This window comes from Eurosta solidaginis, chromosome 4 (assembly GCF_040869045.1).
Source record: "Eurosta solidaginis isolate ZX-2024a chromosome 4, ASM4086904v1, whole genome shotgun sequence".
In the NCBI taxonomy this organism is placed as follows: Eukaryota; Metazoa; Arthropoda; class Insecta; order Diptera; family Tephritidae; genus Eurosta; species Eurosta solidaginis.
The window spans coordinates 222,757,178-222,771,813 of record NC_090322.1 but is presented as its reverse complement, the minus strand read 5'-3'; the positions used below and the strand labels follow the sequence as shown (position 1 = coordinate 222,771,813).

The window sequence follows — 14,636 nt, the reverse complement described above, 5'->3', positions numbered from 1 at the left end:
GAACAACAACAAAAACAATAATAGGCGACAACAAATAACTGAATCAGCAAGAGTTGAGATTTTAATAGCCTACGCTTTCAAATAAAGATACCAACCAAATAATCAATAATCAATAATAAATTTTTCTTTTTTTTGAACTGGATCAGAGGAATACCCACTGAGCTGGACATTTGAAGCTTTTATTTGCCAACTCGATATTCATGTGCATCCTGTTTCAATGTGCTTTTATTTTGCAAAACGTTTACAATGTAAGCTTCTATTATGCGTAAAATGTAGCCAAATGTTTTGTTGCTAGCCTGGGTGGCACATGCTTAGCCATTAGAAAATATTGAAGTCGATAAAAGCATTTGGTGATTGTGCTTACATGCGTTTTTGGGTTTATTTAGTCTTTTAATCGCAAGGAATGAATTTTGGTGCTGAGAAATGGAAAAAAACAACGCAGGGTTTAAAAGGGAACAACGAAATTGGCAAAGTATTTTTGTGCACTAGCATAAAGAACAGTAGTTTGAATATGGCCGGATATCCCCGAAATATATTTTATAGAAAAACTTAATTTTTTATTTGGAATCAATCCTGTAAAACAAAGATCAATATTTAAAGCCCTTGTTTATAAGACTTTGATGTTGTGGCTTTTATCTAATAAGTCCTTTGATAGGGTACATGGGTCCTGCTCACTGGTATATTGTTGTAGTGAATGGAAGAGGGAGCGCAATAAATATATTACGACTTGCGGCATGTTCACAATAACCAAGAAGGGACGAAATCGTTATTTTAATGCTTTCCCGAGATGGTCGGGCTTGGAACTCATTGGTGGTTGTTACTGGAAGCTACCGGAAGTACAGGTATAAAGGAATCGAGATAGATATAGACGTCCATATATCAAAATCATCAGTATCGAAAAAAAATTTGATTGAGCCATGTCCGTCCGTTCGTTCGTCCGTCTGTCCATTAGCACGATAACTTGAGTAAATATTGAGATATCGTCACTAAATTTGGTACATGAGCTCACCTGCACCCAGAATAGATTGGTATTGAAAATGAGCGAAGTCGGTTGATGACCACGCCCACTTTTTATATATATTGTAACGAATATTAGCAACACTAAGGGATACTATCATCCCCAAGCCGATGCTAAGCAGTGACTTTTATGCACATCAATAAATCAATCATTATATCTGCATATATGTACGTACACGCAGCAGAGAAGAGACGCACAAACACATGCAGATATCTTATCTGAGATGCTCCCAAAAGTATGCAATTATAATTGTGCACACATATACACGCGCAAATGAGAAGCTATAAACGTAGTAATTTTATAGCTGATAACCAACTAGTAAATTCTAGAAATGGAAGCTCCTAGAAGTATGCGAATGAGAAATCACAGAGTATAAAAGGCAGCAACAGTAGAGGCACGACAATCAGTTTGGTTTAAGCAAGCTATCAGTTGCGATTTATAAGTGTCATTGTGAAGTACTTTAATAAAGATCATTTTTGCATTACTGAATAGTGGAGCTATTTATTCAACAGTTTAGTGATTCGAACGTTAGTAGAAGGTTGCAAATAAGAGGAATTGCACCAAACTCGTTACAATATAATATTTTGGAAAACACAAAAAACCTTATTATTTAGTAGCTAATACACCTAGAACGTTGAAATTTGACGTGTGGACTGATATTGAGACTCTTGATAAACATTTGAAAACATTTTTAAAAATGGGCGTGACACCGCCCACTAGTGATAAAATCAATTTTACAAATATTATTAATCATAAATCAAAAATAGAGGTTGCCTTTACTATAAGGAATGCTTTGAAGAAAAATTTACGAAATCGGTTAAGGACTACGCCCACTATTATATAAAAGATTTTTCAAAGGGTCGTGGACGAATAAAATAACCTATATCTTTGCAAAAAAAGGGCTTTATATCAATGGTATTTCATTTCCCAAGTGGATTTATAACAATAAATAGGAAAAACTTCAAATGTTAAAAAATAGGCATGACACCACCCCTTTTGTGATTAATCAATTCTCTTTGTTTCGGGAGCCATAACTCGAAGAAACGTTAACATATCGTAATGAAATTGTGTACACATATTTTCCTTATAGCAGAAAATATTTTTACTAAAAATGGACGAGATCGGTTAAAGACTACGGCAACTTAGATATAAAACAAATTTTAAGGGGTCGTAGACTAGAATAATAAGCTATAACTGAGCAAAAAATAGTTTTGAATCAATGATATTTCACTTAAAAAATAAATAAGTGTAAGGCGCGATAACCTCCGAAGAGATCTAAGGCCGAGCTTCTCTTCCGATTTGTATCGTGCTCATCTTGCTTTTCCCTAAAAATTGGCCGGACGGAACCTACATGTTTTATGCCGACCCCGAACGGCATCTGCAAGGCAGATGAGTTTTCACTGAGAGCTTTTCATGGCAGAAATACACCCGGAGCGCTTGCCAAACACTGCCGAGGGGCGACCCCGCTTAGAAAAATTTTCTTCTAATTGAAACACCTTATTTCTAAAATTTTGGTGTTGCTTTGCCCGGGGTGTGAACCCAGGGCATACGGTGTGGTAGGCGGAGCACGCTACCATCACACCACGGTGGCCGCTTATCAAGTTTTATTTTAAGAGGAAATGGGGAGACTTTTTTTTTAAACGGGCGGTGCCACGTGTTATGTAGAAAAGTAATTTATCTGAAATGAAATGTAAAATTAATCCTGACGATGAGTATATAATGTTCGGTTACACCTTTACTTGTTTTTTTTTTTTTTTTTTTGAAAAACCGCTTGGACCTGACATACGTGGCCCTGACAGTTTTTTAAATTTTTTTGAACTTCTTATCTTTTTCTTATTCTCCTGCTTCTCTATTCCTGTATTCTATTTCCTGTCAAATTTTTCCCCTTCCTCTTATATATATCCGTCATTGTACCAGAATAGAGGCTCTTCGAAGTCATCACGTCTGGGCAGTCAAAAGTAGCCTTAATGGAAACCCTAGTAAGACGGGTCTAAAAGATTCAATGTGGTAATATTGGTGGTTGTTACCTGAATGTACTGGATCTGAATTCGGCAGAAGACCATAACATCGATAATACTCCCCAAAACCGTCGCGTAGTGTCGCTACAACGACAACAACGGAGTTTATACTGCTTTCTTACAAAAACAAAATACGACAGTTTCGATTGCCTTCCTGAAAGTTCCTATACTTTTTCTCTCCACAACACTCAAATATCAAGGTGTTGAGATAGATAGTAAACTTAGGTGGAAAACGAATCTCGAACGTAGGGTTTAAAAGATCTACATAGCCGTCCACTTATCAAATCGTCACTAGAAACTATGGTCTAAAATCGAAACATATGGGGCTAAGATTTGGTGGCCGGGCATGTACAAACAATATTGCATTAAAAAATGACTAGGATACAACGAAACACTTTTGTACGGTTAATAGGAGTACTAAAGTCATGTCCAGCAGACGCACGAAATGTACTCTTAATCTTTTTACAACTAGATCTTTACATACGTGAAACTGCAATTTGTTCTGCAATAAGACTTCGTAAGTCTGATTTTTTAATTTGGAGTCTATGTGGTAACAGCGGTATACTTAGAAGGTTTCCGGGTGCTGCTCCGTCATCAGACCATCACACGCCATTGCAAAATTTTGAGAGGCATCATAAAGCGAAGTTCCTTTCAGGAGAGTTCTGAAGAGGAAAGAGTTGTACAGGAAGGACAAAATTTCGCTTGACAACGACCGGTTAAAAATGGGCTGCGGTAGTGGAGCTGATGTATCCTGACTAGGCTAGTATCTTGCAAGCGGAGACACGCGGTAACCGTGTGCAAGATTTGTATTTTCTCCGATAGTAAAGCAGCACTAATGGCGTATAAGCCCCCAGCACCTCACGTAGGACTGTAAGCAGCTACAAGAGGTCGCTTCATGAAGCAGGTAACTTTTCAAATGTTACGCTTATATGGTTTCCTAGTCACAGGAGCATTAACGACAACCAAGAAGGCGGTCGAGATGCATTATCCACTTACAACAATAAAAAAAAAAATGCAGGATCCAGCAGATAATGGCCTCCAACTTTTACTCTCCGGACATTTGCAAGACGTCCAGGAAATATTGGCCCATTTACGATTGCAGAAGAACAGAAGACCTGCTAATCAGCTCAAGGAAACAAATCTTTAGGATCACTGCAACAAGGGTAGCATAAAACAATCACAACCTATGTGTGCGATTGCCCATCTCTAATTCACACTAGGTTTCAAACTGTGGGCAGTTATTTAATCTCGGAACTTCAGAAATTTTCTAAATACTTACAATATCAGCAGCTTCGTTGCTCGATCCAAATGCCTTGAACGGAGGCCTGACTATCCCTTATAAAATCAGCAGCAATTGGTCACAGGAGTAAGTGATCGGGTCCTTTCTATCCGAGTAGTACGGCAATCAACTATTCAGATCCTTTACCAAGGAAATTAGCTTTCTACCTGCCAAAATTTAACATTTTATAGCAACCCGTGTTTAAATTTCCACAAGAAAAAAAGAATAAATCAAACAAAATTTTAGCTATGCTCAAGTCATAAACATCGGTAGATTTTTCGTGATCCGTGCTATCTGGTTCACTTAAAACTTATAAACTTTGTTGCCCATAAAGATTGCACTCCATTAAGATTTTCAATATTTTCAATAATTCTTTGGCATAATGAATTTCAGTTTTGATATAGAAAATAAACTTTGAGGTACCTTCGTACATATTTTGCTGTCTAACAGAATCTACCACAACTGCCGATAGCAATTTTTCATTGCTGTTTGTTGTTGTACATTTATCGCTCACAATTCATGCAACCACACATCCTTCAACCATTATTTGTGTCCTTGTGGTCACAAAATATGTAGTGACAGAAGACAAAAGAATGTGAGGGCCAACAGCATTCATTTGATGTAAGTAAATATTAGATATGTTGAGGTGAATGTATGTTTGTGTGTGACATTATTGTACTATTCTTCATTTCATTTTAATGGAATACAGTGCAAGTCAACCGCAGTAACTCTCTTATATGCTCACACAAGTCACACACATACATGCATTTGTCGTCAATGTGTCCTTCAACCTTTTATTGTCTTTTCATGTCATTTCCGTAAGCTTTGTCGCACTTTTGGCCGGCATCGTGCCTATGTACATATATAAGTAGAATAGCTGGAAAACGTTTTGTTGCACATTTCTTAGCTTGCATTATTGCTTGCCACAAACTAAAATACATACCTAGATAGCTACTACATACATACACTTTTGTTTGGTTTGGTTTGTTTTCATTTTAATTTTGTATTTTTTTTTTCACTTTTTTTTTTTATCTGCCGTTCTTCCGGTTTATCTCATTTTCTAGTATTATTAATCTCATCGTAAAAGCGATTTACATCTGTATATTTGTTTTTGTATACGCTGTGGCGCTTTTGTTATTTTTGTCCTTCGAAAATACAAGTTGACATCGTTTATAGGTAAGTTTAGTCATAGATGGCGAGCAAAATCAGAGAGCGTGTAGTATTAAGAGAAGAACCAGGAACAAACGCGAGAGGAAGGTGTCAAAAGCTGCATAGGTACGTTAGGGACCCCTTTTATTTGATAGCGTCTTGAAATGTATTTATAATTAAGCACACCCTTTTTTCTATCTGTTTTGGGATTTCGCTGGCCAATTTTGTTCTGCTCATGTACAGATGGGCCTCGAGTAACCTCAGCTAGAGTTGGGCAGATACCACCTCTTGCAAGGCAGCAAGTTCTTTCTGACCCGAAAAGGATTGCAGCAGGTCTGTCAAAATGTTTGGGTTCACTACGGCTCATCTATCAATGGTCATTGGTGTTGTGACAGGAAACTGTTCAATAGGAATCCATGCGGTACGTCTCATTATACTGGAAACGCCATCCTGCTGCAGCTGTATGGAGGATGATAAGGTGGAATCATTAAGCCACTTTATGCTTGACTGCCCAGAAGTATTTCGGTCTCAATTGAACCTATATCATATATTTTATGTGGTATCGCAACGGACCTTCATGCTGTCCAAGTGAGCTTCTCCTACAAAAGCAGTTTCGCCTAACTTAGCTGTTAAGAGACACTTCAATTTGCTTGTATTATATTTTTAATCGAACATTAAATACTCAACTGAGAGCTTCTCTAGTATAGTTCATTAAATAAAAAATATAAAACAAACTTGGTGCGATTTACCCCCGAGGAATTTAAGCCGAGCTTCTCTTCAAATTCACGTCTTGCTACTTGTCATTTTCCCTTCAAATTGGCGGGACTTGATCTACATGTTTGTGCCAGTTCCGAACGGCACCTTCAAACCAGATGAATTTTTACTGAGGAGCTTTTCAAGCAAAAATACGCCCCGACTAGAAAAAATTTTTTTTTGTAATTGAAGAAACTTTTTTCAAATTTTGATGTTACTGTTCCCGGGAGTTTAACCCAGGTCCCTCGGATATACTCTTTTATGATGCTGGTTCTATTGCAAAACACTGATGTTTTTTAAAAAAGGCAATTTTTGAGGACCCGGTTACTCTTATACAACTGAATACTTTTTCAGTACCGGACCCATTTTGGAACGGGATACAGCTTTAAAACTGGGTGCTTCTTTGAATTTGGTACTTTTTGAGAGATGGGACGTTTTTGGACACGGGAACATCTTCAGAACCGAAAAGTTTTTCGGATGCGTGCTCATTTTAATATTCCCGTACTTTTGCGAATACATTTTTATAACCGTACCCTTTTTCGATTGTAAATACTTTTAAAAACCCGGATTATTTTCGTATCCGGATACTTATTAAAAAGGAAGTGCTTTCTAGTACTGGATATCTTTTTCACAACTGGGTTTTTTTCGGATCGGGGCACTTTAAAAATCGGGAACCATGTATTAATGCGTGGGTTATACTAAGATGAATAAGCCACAATATCAGATCTCCAGCGAAGAATCACTCTTGCCAATAAATGTGACTTTAGAAGGCAAACGAAAATCATACTCTTCAAGTCACTTATCGTACCCGTTCTGCTATATGGTGTAGAAGCATGGACCATGAAAACATCAGTTGAAACGGCTCTGGGAGTTTTCGAGAGAAAAGTTGTTCGAAAGATTTATGAAAAGTTTTTCTATCGAAACCCGCCTATGGAAGCAGAGATAGAGGGCGGCCCCCACTCCTCTGGAAGGGCCAGGTGGAAAACGATCTAAACTCCCTTGGTGTGAACAATTGGTTGGCTGAGAGAAGAAGCGACTGGCGAGCCTTGTTTGACGGCCATAACCGTTTAAACGTTTAAGCGCCAATTAAGTAAGTAAGTAAGTAATAACCCACTAGCTTTTAGTCCAAAATAGTTTTATGTACTCACAGTCAAGCATACATAAGGACAGGGAGAGTTAAAAACGATTGCAAATAACTTAGTTATTTTGGGAGTTACTAATTTTGTGCTGAAGTGCTCTGGAATCGACTACTGTGCGCTGGTAATATATTACCATATTACCTGCCTAGAAAATATCGGTTGGTTCTTCTAGGTGCAGTTCTCTCGTGAAACAAATATTATCTTTTGATGTACATATTTCTTGGCTTGTTGTGAAATTATATCAACGTTTATCATTGAATGCAATTTTGATTTCAAGTTATTCCATTTAGTACAATTTTTTTTTGATCGCGCAAATGGCAAATTTAAAAGCCCTTATAACAAATATAAGAAAGTAAGTAAATTTCAAACAAATTTGTAAATGGCCATCTTAGGATGAAAAGAATTCTAAAAGAAACAAGTAAGGAAGACTAAGTTCGGGTGTAACCGAACATTACATACTCAGCTGAGAGCTTTGGAGACAAAATAAGGGAAAATCACCATGTAGGAAAATGAACCTAGGGTAACCCTGGAATGTGTTTGTATGACATGGGTATCAAATAAAAGGCATTTGTGAGTATTTTAAAAGGGAGTGGGCCTTAGTTCTATAGGTGGACGCCTTTTCGAGATATCGACCAAAATGTGGACCAGGGTCACCCAGAACATCATCTGTCGGGTACCGCTAATTTATTTATATATATAATACCACGAACAGTATGCCTGCCAGGATTCCAAAGGCATTTTTTTTCGCCCTGCAGAACTTTTTCATTTTCTTCTTCTTAATATGGTAGGTGTAACACCCATTTTACAAATTTTTTTCTAAATTTATATTTTGCGTCAATAAACCAATCCAATTACCATGTTTCATCTCTTTTTTCATATTTGGTATAGAATTATGGCATTTTTTAAATTTTTCGTAATTTTCGATATCGAAAAAGTGGGCGTGGTCGTAGTCGGATTTCGGCCATTTTTTATACCAAGATAAAGTGAGTTCAGATAAGTACGTGAAATAAGTTTAGTAAAGATATATCGAATTGTGCTCAAGTTATCGTCTTAACGGCCGAGCGGAAGGCCAGACGGACGACTGTGTATAAAAACTGGGCGTGGCTTCAACCGATTCCGCCCATTTTCACACAAAACAGTTAACGTCATAAAATCTATGCCCGTACCAAGTTTCACAAGGATTGGTAAATTTTTGTTCGACTTATGGCATTAAAAATATTCTAGACGAATTAAATGAAAAAGGGTGGAGCCACGCCCATTTTGAAATTTTCTTCTTTTTTTTTTGTATTTTGTTGCACCATATCATTACTGGAGTTGAATGTTGACATAATTCACTTATATACTGTAAAGATATTAAATTTTCTGTTAAAATTTGACTTTTAAAAAAGTGGGCGTGTTCGTTATCCGATTTTGCTAATTTTTACTTAGCACACATATAGTAATAGGAGAAACGTTCCTGCAAAATTTCTTTATGATATCTCCAACGACTGCCAAATTACAGCTTGCAAAACTTTGAAATTACCTTCTTTTTAAAGTGGGCGGTGCCATGCCCATTGTCCAAAATTTTACTAGTTTTCTATTCTGCGTCTTAAGATAACTTCACATACCAAGTTTCACCGCTTTAGCCGCCTATGTAATGAATTATCGCACTTTTTCTGTTTTTCGAAATTTTCGATATCGAAAAAGTGGGCGTGGTTATGGTCCGATTTCGTTCATTTAAAATAGTGATCTGAGATGAGTGCCCAGGAACCTACATACCAAATTTTATTAACGGACGGACGGACATGGCTAAATGAATATCTTTTTTCACCCTAATCATTTTGATATATAGAAGTCTATATCTATCTCGATTAGTTTATGCCGTTACGGATTACCGTTATGCGAACAAATTTAATATACTCTGTGAGCTCTGCTCAGCTGAGTATAAAAATATGCAATATACACCATGCTTACAAGAGTTTTTTGTTGTTGCTTTTGCTTCAGTAACACTTCAGTAGACTAGAACAATATGCACGACAATATAAAAATGAGAATTTTTGTATTAGTATTCGAATAATATAACGATATTTGTTTGTGATATACGAGGGTAATGACGCCAGTGCAATTAACAAATCGGGATTGTTGTTTTTGCATTAACAGACATTTAGTAAAATTAGTCGCATCAGGTTTTGTTGTGAAGAGAAAATATTTTTGCTAGTAACTTAAAGATTATAGAAAGTACAAATTTATTTTTTGCCGGCTCTAGGTCAAATTTTAATAAAAACACGTAAGTATTTTTCTTGTTCACCAATATATTTCGGTTACTCAACGGTAACCGTCTGCAGGGCGACTGTTGACAAAAAATTTTATATATAAAAATTATTATAATCTTAATATATAAAAATCACGTGTCGCTACGTTTGGCGCAAATGGACTCCTAAAGTACTGAACCGATTTTAAATTTGCTTTGCGCCCCGTGTGTAGTTTGATCCAAATTGAAAGATAAGATAGGTTATATCTCAGTTTATAGTCGCAATATTATTTTATTGCAAATTTTTTTATTTGTTTATACGTAATAATAAAATGTTACGTATACGCAGTGGTACTCATATTTTCAGGTGGTTCGGATATACTTCCGTGTAATTGCTTGGTGTTTAATTAAACAACGTCCTTATCAATAAAAAATGTTATAGCGAATGATATCAAGTATAGCACATCACCAAGCCCGTCGAGAGGGGGGAGGGGGTAGCGGGGTTTCTGAGGGGGCCCGCGATTTAGAGGTACTATAACATTTTTTTTAATTCAGGAGAGTCTTTAGTTGTTTCATGTGCAATTTTTAAGCCGAATTTCAAAAGGAATGAAAATCTGCATTTGGTTTTAATATTATAGTGAAGTGTGAAAAATAAAAATCTATATATATAAAGAGAAAGGCTAAAACGCGTGTTAGTTGGTCGCCGGTATTTGAAGAGATGCGTCGGTCGATTTTGTTCAAACTTTCACACAAGTTGCGTAAACCTCACGCGGTGGTTACTACATACTTACTGCGATATGGACTGCGAATATCTTTACTGCGAGCGACGTACAGGGTCTCGAGATATGGGCTGAAACGTGCCCCGAATACCCCTAGAATGTGACGGACTGGAACTGGGATTAGGACTAGGACTGGGACTGAGACTCGGAGTGGGACTGGAACTGAGACTGAAATAAAATATATACCACCCTCTAGGACAGGCAATAAGGGATGCAGAAGAATTAGAAGAAATTGAGAGAAGAGAAAAGAGAGAAGGAGATTGAGAAAGAGATAGAATGAGACGAAGATGGTGATAGATGAAGCAAAAAAGACGGAGGGAGGAGTGAATAAAAGGATTAGGAAAAAGTGAAGAGGGGGAGGGCAGAATCAGACGGAAAAACTTATTAAAATGTATGCAGATAGGCCAAATTTAGGGCAGGACAACGCCTGCCGGGTCTTCTATAATTATTAAAATTTGACCTAGGGCCGGAAAAAACAAATTTGTATAACACAAAAAGTCGCTAAACACATTGATTATAGAAACTGTTGATCCTAAGTTAACAATATTATGTAGCAAGTGAAGGTGTCTAAGTTCGGGTGTAACTGAACATTATATACTCAGCGTGAGCTTCAATTCATTTCAAATAAATTACTTTTCTACATAACACGTGGCACCGGCCGTTAAAAAAAATGGCTCCCCATTTCCTCTTACAACAAAACTTGATAAGTGAAATATCATTGAATTGATTCAAAACTATTTGTTGCTAAGTTATGGCTTATTATTCTAGTCTACGACCCTTTTAAATTTGTTTTATATCTAAGTTACCGTGGTCTTTCCTACCGCTGGTTGGCCATCATATATACTAACTGCCTCAGGCTTAACTATATCCCGAAGTCTTGGCACACGGTTAGGGTTATTTTCATTTCGAAGGCCGGCAGAAGCTCTCATGTATCACCTAAGGATTTCAGGCCAATCAGTCTCTCGTCGTTTCTTCTTAAGACGTTTGAGCGGTTGATTGACCTGTACCTACGGGAAAGGATACCTCGGGGGTTACTGTCGGCTTCACAGCATGCGTACTGCAAGGGCAGATCGACGGAAATGGCTCTCCGTTCGATTGTAAAGCAAATAGAGCGGTCCCTAGAACACAAAGAGTATGCTCTGGGTGCCTTTCTAGACATCGTGGGAGCTTTTAACAATGTCTTACCGGGGGCAATCGAAAGAGCTCTGGTGGGTTTAGGAGTCGAGGCGGCTCTGGTTGAATTTATTAGCAAACTTCTATGCGGCAGAATTGTCGCAGCGGAGTGGGGAGGGGCCATAATTAAGAGGAAGGTGTGCAGGGGCACGTCCTATCTCCTGGGGGGTGTCCTATCTCCTCTCCTCTGGGTTGTGGTAGTCAACGAGCTTCTTGTGGAGCTGAAAGCTAATGGTTGTTGGGTGGTTGCCTATGCAGATGACCTCGCTATCCTAGTCAGAGGCAAATTTCTGGGCGCCCTGCGCGATGTTCTTCAGGGCTACCTGGATACTGTGGCTAGGTGGGCTGAATCATGTGGATTGGCGGTCAACCCGGGAAAAACGGAATTGGTCCTTTTCACAAGAAAATATAAGATGCCCGATTTCAGAACTCCCTCGATTGGAGGGGTACCGTTGGTACTTTCTGATAGGGTTAAATATTTGGGGATTGTTTTGGACAAGAAACTGTCCTGGAGACCCAATGTGGAAGATCGGGCCAGGAAGGCCGCCATTGCCTTGTACTGCTGCAGAGGAGCTATCGGAAAGAGATGGGGACTCTCGCCAAGAATAGTACACTGGCTTTATGAGATGGTGGTCAAACCGATTCTGCTATATGGGGTGCTGGTCTGGTGGAAAGCACTGGACACGGCGAGCACCTCCAAAATGTTAGTGTCAGTGCAACGGACGGCGCTGATCGGTATCAGTGGCGCTCTCAGAACAACACCTACCTTGGCACTGAACGTCATGCTGAACATATACCCAGTAGATATTGCGGGAAAGGCGGCCGCGGCAAGGTCGTTGGTCAGGCTTCGTGATATGGGATATAGACTTTCTGACCGCGGACACTCTAGCCTTCTTACCAGTTTCGACTTCATACCGGACAGAACGGACTACTGTATGCCGATAACTGCTCCCTATACAACCTTCACCCCAGTTATTCCAGAGAGAGGATTGGGGAAGAGGAATTATCTGGGGCATGGGACCGGTTAACTTGTTCACGGATGGGTCAAAGCTGGATGGAAAGGTTGGTGGGGGGGTCTTTTGTGAAGAGCTAAATTTAAGCCGCAAGTTTAAGTTGGCTGATCACTGCAGTGTATTCCAAGCGGAAATTGCTGCGATTAAGGATGCGGTGGATGGAATGCTATCCAGTGCTACCACGGTTAGGGAATTTAACATCTACTCTGATAGCCAAGCGGCTATCAAGGCCTTGAGCTCAACTACAGTGCGATCGAGGGTGGTCTGGGAGTGCCTGACCTCGCTTGCGATTGCATCGAATTATTTTACAATTAAGATTATCTGGGTCCCGGGCCATAGTGATATTCCGGGTAACTCTCAAGCGGATCTCTTAGCCCGCATCGGTACAACTGAACCGGATGAAGATGGCTGTAGGGATTTCGGGATCCCGCTGGCCACCTGTGGATTGCTCCTCCATAGCTGGGCCTCGAATCAGCTCAGCAAACGTTGGGCGGATACCACGTCTTGCAGGGTAGCAAGATCTTTCTGGCCAAAAGTGGATGGCAGGAGGTCTGCTGAAATAATTGGGTTCACTAAGGCTCACCTATCAATGGTCATTGGGGTTTTGACAGGGCACTGTCCCATGGGTATCCATGCGGTACGTCTCAATATACTGGAAACTCCATCCTGCTGCAGCTGTATGGAGGATGATGAGGTGGAATCACCAAATCACTTTATGCTTGATTGTCCAGCTTTTGCCAGAATTAGGCGAAAGTACTTCGGTCGCGACTCACTTGGATCTCCCGAGGATATATCCAAAGTTGAGATCGGTATCATTCGGAGCTTTATCGTTGCTACCCAACGATTCTCTAAGTAGCTAGATCTAAGTCACCGTTATTTTTGGTGTATGTGGTATCACAACGGACCTTCGTGTTGTCCAAGTGAGCTATCCTTATCAGGGCAGCTACCACCTAAACTATCCTATCCTATCCTACCGTGGTCTTTAACCGATCCCGTCCATTTTTACTAGAAATATTTTCTGCTATAAGGAAAATATGTGTACACAATTTCATTACGATGTGCTACTTTTTCTTCGAGTTATGGCTCCCGAAACATAAAAGGGGACCCCCCTTTACAAAAATTTTAGTGTTTTCCAATTCAGTGTTATAATTCAATTTAGAAAGTAAAATTATATTGATACAAAGCTATTTTTTGCTGAGATAGAGCTTATTATTTTCGTCTGCTACCCTTTTAAAAGTCTTTTATATAAAAGTGGGCGTGGTCTTTAACCGATCTCGTCCATTTTTTCTAGAAATATTTTCTGTCATAGGGAAAATCTGTGTAACCAATTTTAATGTTTCTTCGAGTTATGGCTCACGAAACATAGAAAATTACTTAGTCATAAAAGGGCGGTTAACGCCCATTTTTTAAAATTTGAAGTTTTTCCTATTTTATGTTATAAATCCACTTGGGAAATGAAATACTATTGATATAAAGATCTTTTTTGCAAAGATATAGCTTATTTTATTCGCCCACAACGAATATTTTTTATTCTAAAAATCTGTTATATAAAAGTGGCCGTGATCCTTAACCGATTTCGTTAATTTTTCTTGGAAGCATTTCTTATAGTAAAGGCAACTTCGATTCGATAGGTTTAACGATTTTTGATTTATGATTAATAACATTTGTAAGATTGATTTTATCACAAGTGGGCGGTGCCACGCCAATTTTTATCAAGAGTCTCAATATCAGTCCACATGTCAAATTTCAACATTCTAGGTGTATTTTTTTACTAAATAATCAAGTTTTTTGTATTTTCCAAAATGTTATATATATAAAAAGTGGGCGAGGTTATCATCCGATTTCGAACATTTTCAATACCAAACTCTTCTGGGTCCAGATAAGCTCGTGTACCAAATGTGGTGAAGATATCTTAATATTTACTCAAGTTATCGTGTTAACGGGCGGATGGACGGACATGGCTCAATCAAATTTTTTTTCTATACTGATGATTTTGATATATGGAAGTCTATATCTATCTCGATTCCTTTATACCTGTACAAAACCAACCGTTATCAAATCAAAGTAAATATACCCTGTGTGCAA

General features: G+C 38.6%; 1 protein-coding gene across 5 annotated transcripts in view; it reads right to left on the bottom strand.

Moving 5' to 3' along the window:
• Mnr (Membrane-bound Notch regulator) overlaps positions 1–14,636 on the bottom strand; it is a 179,762-nt gene that overhangs the window by 155,496 nt on the left and 9,630 nt on the right. The window lies entirely within an intron of this gene.